A 15,356-nucleotide genomic window follows, 5' to 3' on the forward strand; every position below is an offset into this window, starting at 1 on the left:
CTCGAGGGCTATTGCGCTGCATGTTTTAGACGTTTCCCTCCCTCCTGATTCAAATGAATGGGAAATCTACAGACTTGTTCAGACTTTGATCACACGCTGATGGCGATCCATTCATTTGAATCAGGGGTGATGGAGCAGGGAAATACCCAGAGCGTGCAGGGCCCGGGTCCCGGAGGACTGGATGTGGGACCACTGTGACAGAGGTAGCGGCTTCTGAGCCAACATTCGGATACAAAATTGTTCCATCTTGAATAAGAGATAATCTAAATGGTTTGGAAAAAGACAAATATTGGGTCTGATAAAGTAAGAATAAGCAGCTGGATTATACAAGTACACAGAGGTGGGTAGTAACGAGTTACATTTACTCCGTTACATTTACTTGAGTAAGTTTTGGGACATTTTGTACTTTTAGGAGTAGTTTTGAATCACTATACTTTTTACTTTTACTTGAGTAGATTTGTGAAGAATAAACTGTTACTCTTACTCCGCTACATTAGGCTACGTTGAGCTCGTTACTTTTCTTTTATCCCTTTTATCCGCCTACGCGTCAATCTTATGACATCACTGGGTGATTCTTTGGGAAAAATGTTTTCTCATGTTTTGTCACATTTACACAGACTCAAACACACACAGAGTTTCTATGAGTTCATGGGCTTGTTCTGGTTCTGCCTGGTTAAAAAAGAAAAGTACAAAGGCTTGACATTTTGTGCTACTTGTGCTTAATTTTTTTTTTATTCTGTTATTATTTTATTTATTTTATCATTTATTAAAGTACTTGAATTTACTTTAAGATTATTTTAATTTAAACTATTTTTTATTTTTTATTAATTTTAATTTATTTTATTATTTTATTGATTTAATTTGCCTGAAGATGATTATTTTGTACTTTTGTCTGTTTGAATGGTTGTGTTACTCAGTACTTGAGTAGTTTTTTCACCAAGTACTTTTTTACTTTTACTCAAGTAATTATTTGGATGACTACTTTTTACTTCTACTTGAGTAATATTATTCTGAAGTAACAGTACTTTTACTTGAGTACGATTTTTGGCTACTCTACCCACCTCTGCAAGTACACAAGGGGCCTTTGTAGAAAAATACCACCACTCATTACTTTTGTATGAATCTGTTTTTTTCTGTCCAATATTAGGAATACTCTGCTCAATCTGCCTCTAAATTGACAGTTGGGTGATATTCTCTTTCGGGAAGGTGATATATTCTGTAGACTCCCAAGATCCAGGTTTTATGGCACTCCCTTCTTCTTTTCCCACTTTATGTAATATGTTTATTTATTAATAGGAATGTGGACCTGAATGTCCTCCGTGGTCACGAGCGCTACCATCACCATGTTTGTACTCCTGCTGACTGAGGTCAGCAGTAAACCATGAGGTACTGGGATTATCAAACTGTATCCTGAAGGCAGGACTGGTGATCTACTCCCCAGTGCTGATGCCCCTTTGTGAAATAAAACAAACACAAAAACCATGTGCAATCTTCATGCCTGAAACTACAGAGTGTCTTGATTCAAGCCACGATAGCAAGAAAGTTCTTGACGGTAAGACATCAGCTCCACTTACCGTACACTAATATCCTTGCACGACTGCCAGAGTTAAACTTTTCCTGTTGTTTTTCCACGGGCAATCATAAAGGTTAAAATAGCCTCATTTACGCAAGCTTCTGGTAAACAATATTTATGTGATCTTAAAAAGAAGATAGGGCAGTCCCAAGGGTGGCACATGGTCCGATAAGGTTATCCAGAAAACAAATTAGTCAGATGACATGAGAGCTGCAGTTTCATCATTTTTCATCATCATGATGAAAATGCAAAACTGAAGGGCGGATGAACACAGCACATGTTTGAACTGAGATTTTCGTGGGCCCTTTTCAGACGTGCACGCACTCACGCAGGCGAAGACACACAAACACGTATGATTGGCCAAGCTTCAGAACATGGAGAAGTTATTAGGTCATATCTGAAACGTTAGCGGGAGCAGACTTTGGGAGAAAGCCTGGTTGCAGATGGAGGGGTGGTCACTGCGATGAAGCAACACAAACACACACCAAACTGTGGAATGTGACACCTTCATCCTACCTCACTTCATACCAAGCCCACAGTGCCACACAGGCCAAAAAGTGTTGCAAAAAAAATTAAACTTCACCCTTTTTCCCTATTTATCAACAGCAACAGTTGTAGCAATATCCTACAAGTAAAATCACATTGCTCTATAACAGTAATTTATATCTGTCTATGTTGCCAAACCATAAATTGATTAAGTAAATAAAATGTTGTGGTTATTGAAGCAATGACTATAACATCATAACATCTTCAGATGACTTCTTTGGTCCAATACAATTATATTTCACTAAAGTGTAAAATGGATGTACTTTCAAATTTTAAGCATTTTTGTTGATTAAATTGCACAACTTATGGTCAAAAAAGTTATATCTCTGTCCACCATCTATAAGTGCTTATTCCAAGTTAGGGTCACCGGAATTTGCTGTTTATCCCAGCTCTCTTGGAACAGGAGTACATCCTGGACGGTCCATCACAGGGAGACACGCTCTCACTCCCATGACCAGTTTAGCATCGCAATTAATCCGACATCATTATTTTTGGACCTGCATATTTGGAGAACCCGCAGAAAACCCACACAGGCGCGGAGAGAACATGCAAACTCCACACAGAAAGACCCCTGCCAGGATCTGAGTGGGAAACATTTTTGCTGACAGGCTACGATACAAACCACCAAGGCACGAACCAAGACACGGTTCTGCCCTTGTTGCAGATTAACTTTCTTAATTATTTTATATTGTATAAATTCTTCCTTACAGCAGTGTGAGCCCATTCACAATCCGACCACGGTTCCACAGTTAAGAATACGCATCTATGTTTATACTTACAGTTCAGTTGTGTCCTTGAGAGGGTTGGTAAATATCGAGGGCAAGAAGGCATCCCTCTCCCTCTGTCCACTTCACATAGCCGTGAGAACTCGCATCACATCACCATCCAGCCTCACACAGCCCCTCTGACCCTTCTTGACCAGTCCCAGCAGATTGCTTTAAACGGTCACTGGAGACTCATAAATGAGCTGTTCCTACTGTAGCTGCCTGACGCAGTTGTGCTGCTGTACATTTAAGACTAACTACTGAAGTACAGTAATGCTTACAGCTTCTCAAACGGAAAAACACACTCCGAAACCCAACCTCCTGCTTCCCCTCCCTCCAAACCTCTTTTAGACTGAGAACTAAAACTGTGCAGATGTGTGCATTGTAGTACAAATAAAAACCCATCTTTCCATCAAACCTTTTGCATAGATTAGTGCTGCTATGCTCTCGTCCATCTCACGGTCCACGATTGTGGTACAGCTGTTCTTGTAAGAGCCCAACCACAGCCGTGGGCTCCACTGCGGGGAATCAGGGGGAGAGCGTGCCACCTGTCACCACCGACCCTAGTGTACCTCCACCCCCTGCCGTGGGGACGTCTCACTCCAACACAAAAGCCAGTGTTTTCTCTGAGCAAGCGAGCACAGGTGGTTGGAGGAGGCAAGGTCGAGTTACAGCTGTGGTATCCACAGTTCAAGGAGTCAAGGAGGACGGAGTCAGAACTGAAGTATTAATACACAGCAGCATGTACTGATTGCAAGGAATACTTTGAAAAAGGTCCCGTAATTTCAAATAAAGTCTGTAGGTTATGTCTCAGTGAGTAACTACTGTTGTTAAACGTTTTTAATCAGAGTTGCGAAACAGCTTCCCTCAGTTAACTCTGGAAGCCATGCTGTAGGGCAGTAAATAACTTTATGCTAGACGCTAATTTTAGATTCTGAAATCTTTGCACAGATCTGTTTAGATAAAAACATGCTGACGGCATAAATTATCATGTGAGTGACTTTATGTCCGATAAAGCATTTACTCCAGCTGCATTTAAGTATATTTATTGCATTTACCATGAATTATTAAGACAATACGCACCAAGAGCTATGCTTACTTTTCAACGTGTTCTTTAACCCATCATGACCTGATTCGACAAGTGAATGTTTATTCTTTCTCAAGCATTCAGCGATACAAAGTTCACATCCAAATTTTCCAAAAAACAGTCATAATAAATATACATTTCAAAAGACCTATAGCTTCAGAGATCTGACGGAAAGGAAAGAATCCATGAGCAAAATAAGCCTTACTTGACTCAACAACCCAAGGCTAAAATCAAATGAATCCCAGGAAACCTTTTTTTCATTATTATTATTATTAGTTTTTTTTAAAAAGGAGGAAAGAAACTCACCTCACTCTGCTCTCTGGCTCTGAAGCTTTCACCAACACATGGAGGAGTTTGGGCTCTCTGAGCTCAGAAGAGCTGACAGCTGTCTAAGCAGAGGAGAGGAGCAGCCCCTAAGTCCTGGAGCAACCTGACATGTTCCATCAAACGCTCACTTTTGTTGACTGAGGAGAATCTCACAATATTAAGGCTAGCCAGGCAGAAAGTATCTCAGCCCCCCCTCAGGCATCCCAATTCCTCAGTGGGGCGTAACCCTGTCGTTTTATCTGTGCCCATCTCCCTCCTGTGTGTAATTTGTGAGGGGAACGGAGAGCAAAACAGCTCAACCAGCCTTCCATGTCAACAAAAAAAGTCTAGACAAATGCACTTTACCTGCGCTCTTTGGTTTCCAGCGTTCATAGGTAAACATTTGGGTTATGTTATCTTATTTGCTCTTGCAAACCGGTAACATACTTTTCTTGCATTTTCTTATCAAATGAAAGCATTTGGTCACATTTAAACCCTCTAATCTGCGCTGTTAAAAATGGGAGATTACCACAATAAAGAGATCAACAGCATTTCAGACTAGCTGATCAATAGAGACAATGCAGAGCCTATCAAAGAACAAACTGCCTCCAGTGCTTCTGCTACCTCCAGATGTCAGCCAGCATTGTTATATGGATTACTCGGGCCACTCAGCAAACACCTCCAGGTGTGCATTCCTCAGCAGGAAGGGGAGAGGAAGGTGCCGCTTCTCAGATCGATAAAGACAAATTTAAAAACTGACTTAAAAAAAAAAAACCTGACTTGTCTTTCTCTTGAACTCTACATACCTGAGAGGTGATTGCTGTTGTAAAGTTGGGGGACGCTCTGTTCTAATAATTGAAACTAAGCTTTCACAGAGTATGGTGCAAGAGCATATTGTTTATGTCCTCTTAGCTGAAGGGAGGAACGATGGGCGGCTGATCTTTGGTCTGGGATGTACACCTGGTCTCCTCTGGGCCTATAATCTTTGAAGGAAGAAGCAGAAATTAAAGGCCTCCCTAACACATCCCTCACATTGGACATTTCTACCGAGGGCGTGTAAACATTCACCACAAATGAATCACTGGAAGTCAAACCCTCGGCACTGTGACACAAGACTAACTCAAAGGTTTCAAGGAATTAAGGTTTAGACAGCATGGAAAAGTGAGCATCATTAGGTTCTCTCAGACAAAATGAGGTCTATGGTCTATGGTATTCTCACCAAGCTTTTAAACTAAATTGAATTCAATTTTTCATCATGGATCTACACACAATACTGTACAGTGACAATGGAAGACAGGGAGAACGTCTGGTGGATTTATTTAAGGTAGAAAAAAATAAAGAAAAGAAAATACACTATTTTCATAAGTATTCAGACTCCGGACTGTGTGCTTGTTTAGAGAAGCAGTTAAGCCAATGGGGACGTCCAGTCTCCAATAAGCTCTGCTCATCTTTACTTTACTTTACTGGATGTTTCTGCTGTGGGCAGAAATATTTGACCTCAACCAGGTTGGATTTGGACCGTCATCCACAGTAACTTCAGTAACTCCTGAGACGTTCTGCTGGGTTCATGTCAACACTCTCGCTGGAGCTCTCCAGGACTTTTAATCAACTTTTTTCCTTTCTTAATTACACACTTGCTGTTGTTGTATTTTTAAAATGTAAGCCAATACCTTAGTCTGAGATGCGGGGAACTTGAAACTGATTTTTGTCCAGACACCTTTTTCTCTCTCCTGGCTGATCTTGAATCGCTGAAGAAAAACAACCCCACAAAATGTTACTGCCATGCTTTCATGTAAAACTGGTCCCGTGTTGATGAGCTGCGTCTGATTTCCTCCAAACATATCATTTTGTATAATGATCAAACAATCACACTTGTTGTTATGTTACGTTGTTCCATCTCTACAAAACAACTCTGGATCTCTTTCTTAATGATCATCAGCTTGTTGGTTATCTCACTGACCCTTCATCAACCTAGGATCTCGGTTTTGGTCCCAAACATTTTCCAGAACGAGAAGGATTAGATATGTTGTGCTTTTGGGCACCGATAAAGCTGCAGGCATCTTCTCTGTGTTGATACAGCCCTGCATTTTAGGTCTACAACCAATTCTCACGCATTGAAACCAGGATTACACTTCATACAGTTTCTTATACTGAATTTCAAGCATGTGAACTCTGACATAAGACGCAGTCATAATCATCACTGGATTCATTATAGCTCAACCATCTTGCACTTTATTATTTGTAAATGCACATCTGGGGGGGTGGGGGTCACAGGGGCAGAGATGAGGGAGGAGAAAACGAGAGGGAGGGAGGTGTTTCCTGTTTCCATAGCTCTAATTATACCCTCTCTTGAGGATATGACTTATCAGGAAGAGGCATTTTGTCATTGAGGAACTCCTCAATGACGAAAGGAGATTATTTTCCCTTTTAGGTACCTTTACAGATCTGGACTGAATACATTAGACCATAAAATGAGGGTAGGCTTGGATAAACCAAGAAGAAAATTAATTGTTGAGCGGTATACATACATTATACATATGATGTACTGCACGAAAGATGTACAAATAATATTATAGTTTGTTCATTTTCAAATTTGCACAATTGAATTTTGACGAAATATGATTTTAGAAAATTATCTTTAAAATACCTGCAACTTAAAGCTAGACAAAATAAATTAAAAACAAACAACAAAACAACAACAAAAAACTGTTATTTACATGTTTATTACACTGTATAGTCTGACTTATTGGTCTAATTTTCTCCTGCTGTTACTGTGAACTCATTTTATGTAAACTAAACGCTCCCTCCATCTTTCTGTCGGTCGCTGTTAGAGTAATGATTCCTTCCTGTTTAAAGATGCGACGGTGATAGACTCCTGAAATTGACGGGCTTTGAGGGTAAATAGTTTGTAGCCCTCAGAGACATTTCACCTACATTTACAGATGTAGACAGATTTTTTGGTACTCTGGAAAGAGAAACCCACAATGGTCACTGAAATAACTTGAAACTGACAAAAGGTAATAAAAAACCACAATCTACTCAAAACTGACTAATGAAAATCAGACATTTCTTTTGAACTGTTGTTCAGCAATGTTTTGTAAAAAAAAATGTTATGAAACTTTCCTGTACAGAAGTGATAGAAGCCTCAAATTAATATTTTGTTTCACAATCTTTTGCAACAGCACATGCGATCAAGCAGTCAATACAACTCTCAATGAGACTTCAGCACCTGTAGACAGGTATTTTGCTCCACTCCTCATGATTAGTCCAAGATAAATCAGGGTTAAAAGAAGAACACCTCAGAATACTCCAATGTTTTGTTGTTAGTCATTTTTGAGTGTTTTAATTGTGTGTTTACTGTCATTATTCTGTTGGAGGACTCATGAGTTGTGACTGAGATCAATATTTCTGACACTGGGCAGCACATTTCACTCCAGACCTGGAACCTGCACAGATTCAAGACACCCTGAACTAGACCCAGCGAAGCAGCTCCAGAACATAACCAACCTTTTGGGAAGCTTAAATCAAAGGATTCATTTTTGCATCTGTGAACACTAAGCTGATGTGACTTGTCTCAAAGCTCCAGTTTTGTCTCATCTGTCCAAAGGACAATTTCCCAGAGACCTGCTTGGTTGTCACTTTGGCCCTGACAGTGATGGATTGTGAGATCTGACACTGATGTACCTTGACCTTGGAGTTCACCTTGAATTTCTTTAGTTGTTCTGGGCTGTTTGGTTTCATTCATATTGGTTGTTTCTTCCATTTGTCATCAGTTTTCCTCCTGCCATCACATCCAGGCAGGTTGACGACAGTCCTGTGGATCCTAAACTTCTGAATGATATTTCCAACTGTGTTGACAGGAACATCCAGCTGCTTGGAGATGGTCTTCTAGGCTTTCCCTTTGACATACCTGTCTTCTACTTTCTTTCTTTCTTACTTTCTTTCCACATGTATAACAGGCTGACCCCAAGCGTTGGCCCAAAACTCCCTGACTAAAAAATAAAGCCAGCAAATGAGTGCAACAACTTGCAATTCCTTTAATGGCCATTTGAGGCTTGGTAAGATGGCAAGTCCATCCTCACAAACACAAAAGTGCATAACTTTACTGCTTGAGTCAATATGTTTACACCCTTTTTTACGCAACTGTGTGAGTGATTTTATCAGGACATTCACTTGTACTAATACTTGAATACTAGTCACAGTAGTCTTGCAGCAAAATCCCATGAAACTGACAGCTAAATGCTGAAATTGAGGCTTTAGAGCAATCATACTGGCTACATCCGTCTTTTATGTACAGTCTACGGCTGGTTAATGGAAACGCAGAGGTACTTCTCTGCTGCTGGTGTTTACAGGTTTTCAGCACTTGCACACTGTCCTCCTCTAGTGGACGACACAAAAAACATTACGAAGGCCAAACTTTTCTGTAATGCAGCCAACACAAAACAGGCACCATACATGACAGCGACTAGAATGCTGAACTTTTTGTCTACGTTATTTTTCACTGTGAGCTGAGTACAACAGACAATAATATGACACCCAGTTCCTACAAACTTCTCCAGCGTGTGCAATATTGATAATCAGTTTGACAACCCTGGTTTATAATGAGCTTTTTCTTCATCTATTAGTATGCAAATAAAGGAGAGACAAGCTGAGAGGAGAGGTCGGGGGTAGCCAGTCAGAAAGAGACAAAGAGGGAAGCCTGTTGGGGGGGGGGGGGGGGGGCACCGTTCCCCTTGCAGCTCGTATCGCCTGGCAACCTCAACACAAGACAGAGAATGTGTACAGTGGTCTGGACGTTGCTTCGGCTCACTCTCACTAACAGAGGTAATTGCTTATAAATAAGAAGAACACAATTGTGGTATATTAATGCAAATAACCGAAATTACAATGTCTAATTTGCAAAAGAAACAACAGTGGGTACATGCAGGGGGCGACAGAAGGTTGCATTATCCTGAAGTATAAACTAGCCTGGTGGCTTTCACACCAATCCCTGAAAACTAGAGTCTGCCTCTTAAAACTGCCAAAGCATGTTAATTCATTGCTACCCCAGCCATGCATGAGACAAACAGTTCTACTCTAACATTGCAACAAAAAAAGGTATAGCGCTCAAAACCTTTCGTCAAGTACACTGGTTTTATTTTACAAGAGATGCATGTATTTTGTTATAATGAAAGGAAAAATGCTTCAGAGGCTGCAAAAATGTTAAACAGTCTGACACCCTAAAATAACTAAGCTGTACCTTAATAATGAAACCTACCTGTCAAGATGGGTCTCAACACAGCAGGTAAAAACACTTGCCAACTTTTGAACCAGGCTGAAATAAGAGCAGGGAGAACTGTTTTTTTTTTCTTTTTCTTTTTTTTTTTCCTGCCAGACTTGAGAGCCATAATTAGTGAACCGTTTTCCCTCCAGATTCAACTCTGCTCAGCTTAGGGCTTAATCAAGTGGAAATTTGGAATAGAGGTTGTGGGGGTGGTAAGGGTTGGGGTGCAGGATAGAATGGAGATATTGTTCAGATAAAGGGCTCATGTTGGGTCTGCTTTGATGTCTCTCTAGGGGATGTTCTGGGATTTTACAGTAGCTTTTCTCTCAAATACTTTTTGCTCGCCACCAGTGAAAAATGCGGCCTGTAAAACGATGCACAGCCAAATCTAGACGTGATTCACCGCCGGTATTTTTATGAAAAGGATTAAACTGACACCCATCTGACACATGAAATTGAAAAAGCATTCAAATCAGGGCAATGCACGAGTGAATTAGCATTTCTAACAACGACAAAGAAAAAAAATCTGCCAAAATATAAATGAACCCTCAAAAATATCGACATTCAACATTCAAGTGAAACATTTGCCCCAGGGGTGCTGTTAGGATCTTGAAACTTTACAGCCATCAGATGGAGCCAGGCTCCAACCTCATCACTCCAATCAGCCATAACATTTTGACCAGTGACAGATAGAACGAGTAAACACTGCTCATCTTGTAACGAATGCAAAGTCAAATTGGGAAAACCTGCTTTCTGCAGACCAATCCTTCCCCAACAGTAACTGCCTCCCCTAGCCGGTCAACCATTTTTTAAGGAAGCGCCCCTAGAGTGGAGCCCCATCACCCAACCGACAGAACCTTCTCTCTCATCCATCTAATCAGAAGGTGATTGTACTCGATCTCCAAGTATTGATTGGGAGGGAAAATTTTAATCTTCACCAGTAGAAGATCTTGTTTTTAATTTCTTACTACTGATTGCGTGGGCAGATTACAGCCTGCGTCCTTGGTCACCCATGGACTGTTAATTCTCTACACACAGTTGCCAGAACTTGTGGGCCACAGTACTTTTCGCTCCACAGGTTTCTCTGTGGGCTCAAGAAAGTTTACAAAACATCATTTGAGATTGCTGTGTAGCAAGGCTACAGGCTCATAGTTGGATATTATATTTTCTACCAGCGCAATCTGACGTACTGCATGATATATTGTTTTAAAGTTGTTGTGTTTTTTCTTAGTATCTTCAGCATCAGGTCAGAGTTCATCGCATGCAGAAGTTACTGTCTGATACGCCCCCAGAAAGCAAAAGGGTCATTCCCCTTTTTTTTAGGGCAGTTTGTAATTTGTAAAACCTTAATTATAGTATTAAAAAAGGAAAAAACAACAAACAAAGAAAAAACAAGATCATTTTCCCAGCTTTTTTGACAGCAAGACTACCTTAGACCAGGTTCCAGTCAAAAACCACAGTACTTGGACTTATATAACCTGGATTAAGCTATCCTTTAGATAGTGATTGCTACATAAATCACATTTTGTGACATACAAAAAAATGTGATTCTATTTCTGAAAAGGTCATAAGGGGCTATTCCCTGTGGTTTTTGTTAGTTTAGATCAAAAACCAGAATTCTTAGACTGTAAAGTATATTTGAAAGGCAGGTTTTGATTTATTATTCATTTTGTGAAGATGTGATGCTCTAAAAAGCAGTGAAACAACTATTTCACTTGTGCTGAGTAAGAAGATCTGAAATAGAAATCCACTCCAAGGTTGTCTTCCTGCTCTGCTCTACTTAGAATCCTTACAACCTTGTACCATATTAACACAGACAAACAAATAAAAAACGAAAACAGAGTAACTAAGTAATTTTTCCCACGAGAGATCCATAACAAATACCTGAGTTTCTAAGGATTTTTGCCAAAAGAAGCAGGAGACTAATCCTGCAGATAGATGAGAGTGCAGATTAATATCTTCTGTGTCTTCCATAATGTTTTGGAGATTTTTCCTTGACACCCTCGCAGCTTAACACTTCAAATGAAACTATTCAGATATCATTAAAGCACACATTCAAGACTTGGTTGGATCTTGCCTAGCTGTTACTGTACCAGCCCATCCTGATGTATCAGCTTAGAACTTTAGGTGGCAGCGACAGGATGGAGATTCCTGTACAAACAACCCCTTCTATGCACTTTTTGTACGCACACAAGGTTAAAATTACCTTGGTTTAACTACAGGGACCATATCCATGCGATTGCTTAACTAAATTATATATTTGAGTATCATCCAAAGCTTAAAATAAAAATGTATTTTGCCCCCCCTGTGCTGGCACTAATGGCCATTTCGCTGCAAATACAGTTCTAACTCCACCCTCTTTGCACCCTGACAAAAGTTTACACTTCTGACCATCTGATAGTCCAACCTAGGGCTCTTTTAACCCCAAAATGTCAGTTTAGGAAAGGTAGACAAACTGTTATGGCTAATCGGGGTACCTACATTGAGATATGAGTGATGCACTACAACTTAACCCCCCACTCCTGACCCTTAGAGCCAACAGTTGAATGCTGGAGTGGTGGTGGGATTTTTGAGCAGCAGCAAGCTTGGCAGTTGTTAATCAGTTGCTACCGCAGAGACACCTTTTTCTCGTTTAAAGAAAACAACTGAATTGGAGGATTGAGCTTTACATTGAAGATGGTATTTAATTGGGAAACATGGCTTTTGTTCCTGCCTTGCTCCAAACGTGTCTTCTTTAATGAAGATGTTATTTTATATAAGTTCTTACATTGCGAAGGCCCTATTGTATCTGTAGGAGATGTTTTTATTTTCCTCGCTTTTCTTCGACGAAATGAGGGCCTTTTTCCCCCCTAAACGTGCCCCAAAAGTCACCAAATTTTGCACGCAAGCCAGGCCTGGCGAAAAATTTGATATTTAATGGTTTGCATTAATGGGCGTGGCCTAATGGCTCAACAGCGCCCCCTAGAAAACTTCGTGTCTCAAGCCCCACAATACGGTTTGACGTACATGCACGAAAATCGGTACACACCTGTATCATGTCGCAACTAAAGAAAAGTCTCTTGGCGCCATGGCCGAAACCGAACAGGAAGTCGACCATTTTGAATGAATCGTGTATTTTTGGCACAATTTATGCCATTTCTTCGGCCGTTAATGTGGCCCGAACCGTAACGTGCACCCAGGTGTGTTATACATCAAAATGTGCGTCTTGATCCTGCGACGATGCGCATTACTTTTCTCAGTCACAAGCGTTACCGTGGCGACAATAGACGCCAAAAAGTGCGCCCCCCCCCCTTCTTCTGATTGCTCGATATGTGATAGTTCCTATTTTCTGCAATAACTTTTGAATGGTTTGACATAAAGACTCGTGGGTGGTGTCATCAGACATGGTTGTGAGTCCTTGAACATAATTGGTGAAAATTAGCCCCGTCCCTTCTTCTGATTGGTCGATATCTGATAGTTCCTACTTTCTGCCATAACTTTTGAATGGTTTGATATAGAGAGTCGTGTGTGGTGTCATCGGCTAAATGTCCAGGCCTGAAGAATCTACATGCAAGTCATACAAGCTTCCACTGCAGCCTGAACGTGCACAAGGGTGCGAGGGCCCGTTCATCGCTGCTGGCAGCTTTAATTATTATTATTATCATTATTATCATTATTATTATTATTATTATTATTATTATTATTATTATTATTGTTATTATTATTATTATTATAAGCTATTTTTACCTTCAAAATGGCATTTAAATAACATTCTGTGATTTTACAGATTGTTTTTGCACAATGTTGAGAGTCTGATTCTCCACAGTAATTCATCATGTCTTTCTTTACCAAGTCAGTAGTAGTTCTGGGCAGGTGTATCCTGGAAAACAACTGTTGCGACTCACAGATTGGCCTCTGTCAGATTCCTTTCTCCTTCTTTTTGTTACCGTTTGTTAATTGTCCTGGGTCAGTATACAAAATGCAAATAAGTCTTTCCTTAAAGTAGATGCTGTAAGCTAAATATGTTATGCATCGAAACCGAAACACAGCCTGACTATCATCTTATTCTGTCATTTTGCATCAAGACGTGATTCTGCTCCTTTTTCTTCCAAAGCCATTCACAACACAGTCGTGGTTGCAGCCCGGGTCTAACAACGCCTGTTTACCCCACGTCTATACAAACACAGACTCCCCAAAGCCGCCTTAATGCACGGGCTTACCTGGGCTGAAGCCCAGGGGCCTGCCAACTTCAGGGGCCTATCATTTTGGGTCATGATGAGCTGAAAAAGTCATATTGTTTTGTAACTTGTCAGGTTTCCTGTCAATCACTCTATACGCACGTTACGGGCTGCTGATTGATCCAAATTACGAGTGACCCACGTGGGTCTCACAGCCTGTGGGGGGGCCTTAGGCCATGGGTTACCAATCAGAGTGTGTTGGGGTGCGTCCCGCTATGATTGATTGACAGTTGCAAAATGTCGGGGAAGAAGTTTGAGAGCGGAGCGCAGAAAAGAAAAAAGACGGTAGAAAAGGAGATTCGGGAAAAAGAGTTGCTTAAAAGCATTCCCAAATTAACGGGATTTTTTAAACCCGTTGCTGGTGATGGACCAACCCAAGCGGCAGCGGGGGAAGCTCAACCCGCACCGGATGAAACGGAGAAGGCGCCGGGGCCGGCGGCCGCACCAATGGATGTAGCGGGAGAGGAGCGGTCTCCTGCCCGCAGTGGAGGTGAGGAGGAGGAGGGGGGTCACGGGTCACATGAACCCCAGAGAAAGGACCAGTCTGCAGACCAGGCAGGGCCCGAGTCAGATGACCCTTATAACAGCGACCCGGGCCGCTGGGGAAACAGCGTTAACGTGAATGTGCGCGCCTACTGGGTGAAAATGGGACCGGAGTCCCGTCAAAATAAAGATGCGGACAAATCAGCATCGGAACGCCAATAAGCAGCAGAGAAGATTTTTCTCATTTCAAACGCAAACTCAGTAACTTCTCCAAACTGGGGTTGGTGAAAAATAGACTCGAGTCAGTCATCTCACACTGAATGAGCATGACATCCTGCGTGATTTGTATTTTAAGGACATTATCAAGGCCTTTTCTTCAAAGACGAGGCGAAAGCACTTCTAAAAAGGTAGGAAAGTGCTGTATTAATTGCTAGCTGGTGCAGGTTTTAAATTGTTGTGGTTGTGCAGTGAAATGCATACCGTATTTGCTTAGATGTTTGTCATTTTACTCAAAATCTTCCATAATGTTTCATCTATACCTGGCTGGCATAAAGCCATGTTGCTATCCATGGTGCTGAATGGAGTGTGCATGTGTGTGTGTGTGCAGATGCATGTGATTGGTTCACAAGGCCCGCCGAGGCCAGGGGGGGGGGGGGGGGGGGCTGTTATATGTTAATATATATGTTGTTATAGATATGTTATATGTTTCTTTACAGTCTATGGTTAAACCTGAACATGGAACTTTATTTGCATCACAGACCCTACTATGCAGGTTTAGTTCAACATTATTTCTGTGTCCAGTCCAGCTGTCAGTTCAGCAGCAGTCTGTATTTTACAGTTCTGATAAAAAGTGGAAGTGATCCCAAAAATACAGCTTTACTGTGTGTTAATTATATTATATGTAAACTTTCACACATCTTGGTTTGCTGTGTGTGGTTGTTATAAAAAGTGTATTTTGTGTTTATACTCAAGTGGGCTCAGTGATACGTTAATCAAAATATGATTTTTTTATAATAAGACTATGTAAGTCGAGGGGCTGGGGGGCCTACAAAACCTGTTAGCCCCAGGGCCTATCATTAGGTTAAGGCGGCTCTGAGACTCCCACGGCTCTATTATA

This window comes from Cololabis saira, chromosome 3 (assembly GCF_033807715.1).
Source record: "Cololabis saira isolate AMF1-May2022 chromosome 3, fColSai1.1, whole genome shotgun sequence".
Taxonomy (NCBI): domain Eukaryota; kingdom Metazoa; phylum Chordata; class Actinopteri; order Beloniformes; family Belonidae; genus Cololabis; species Cololabis saira.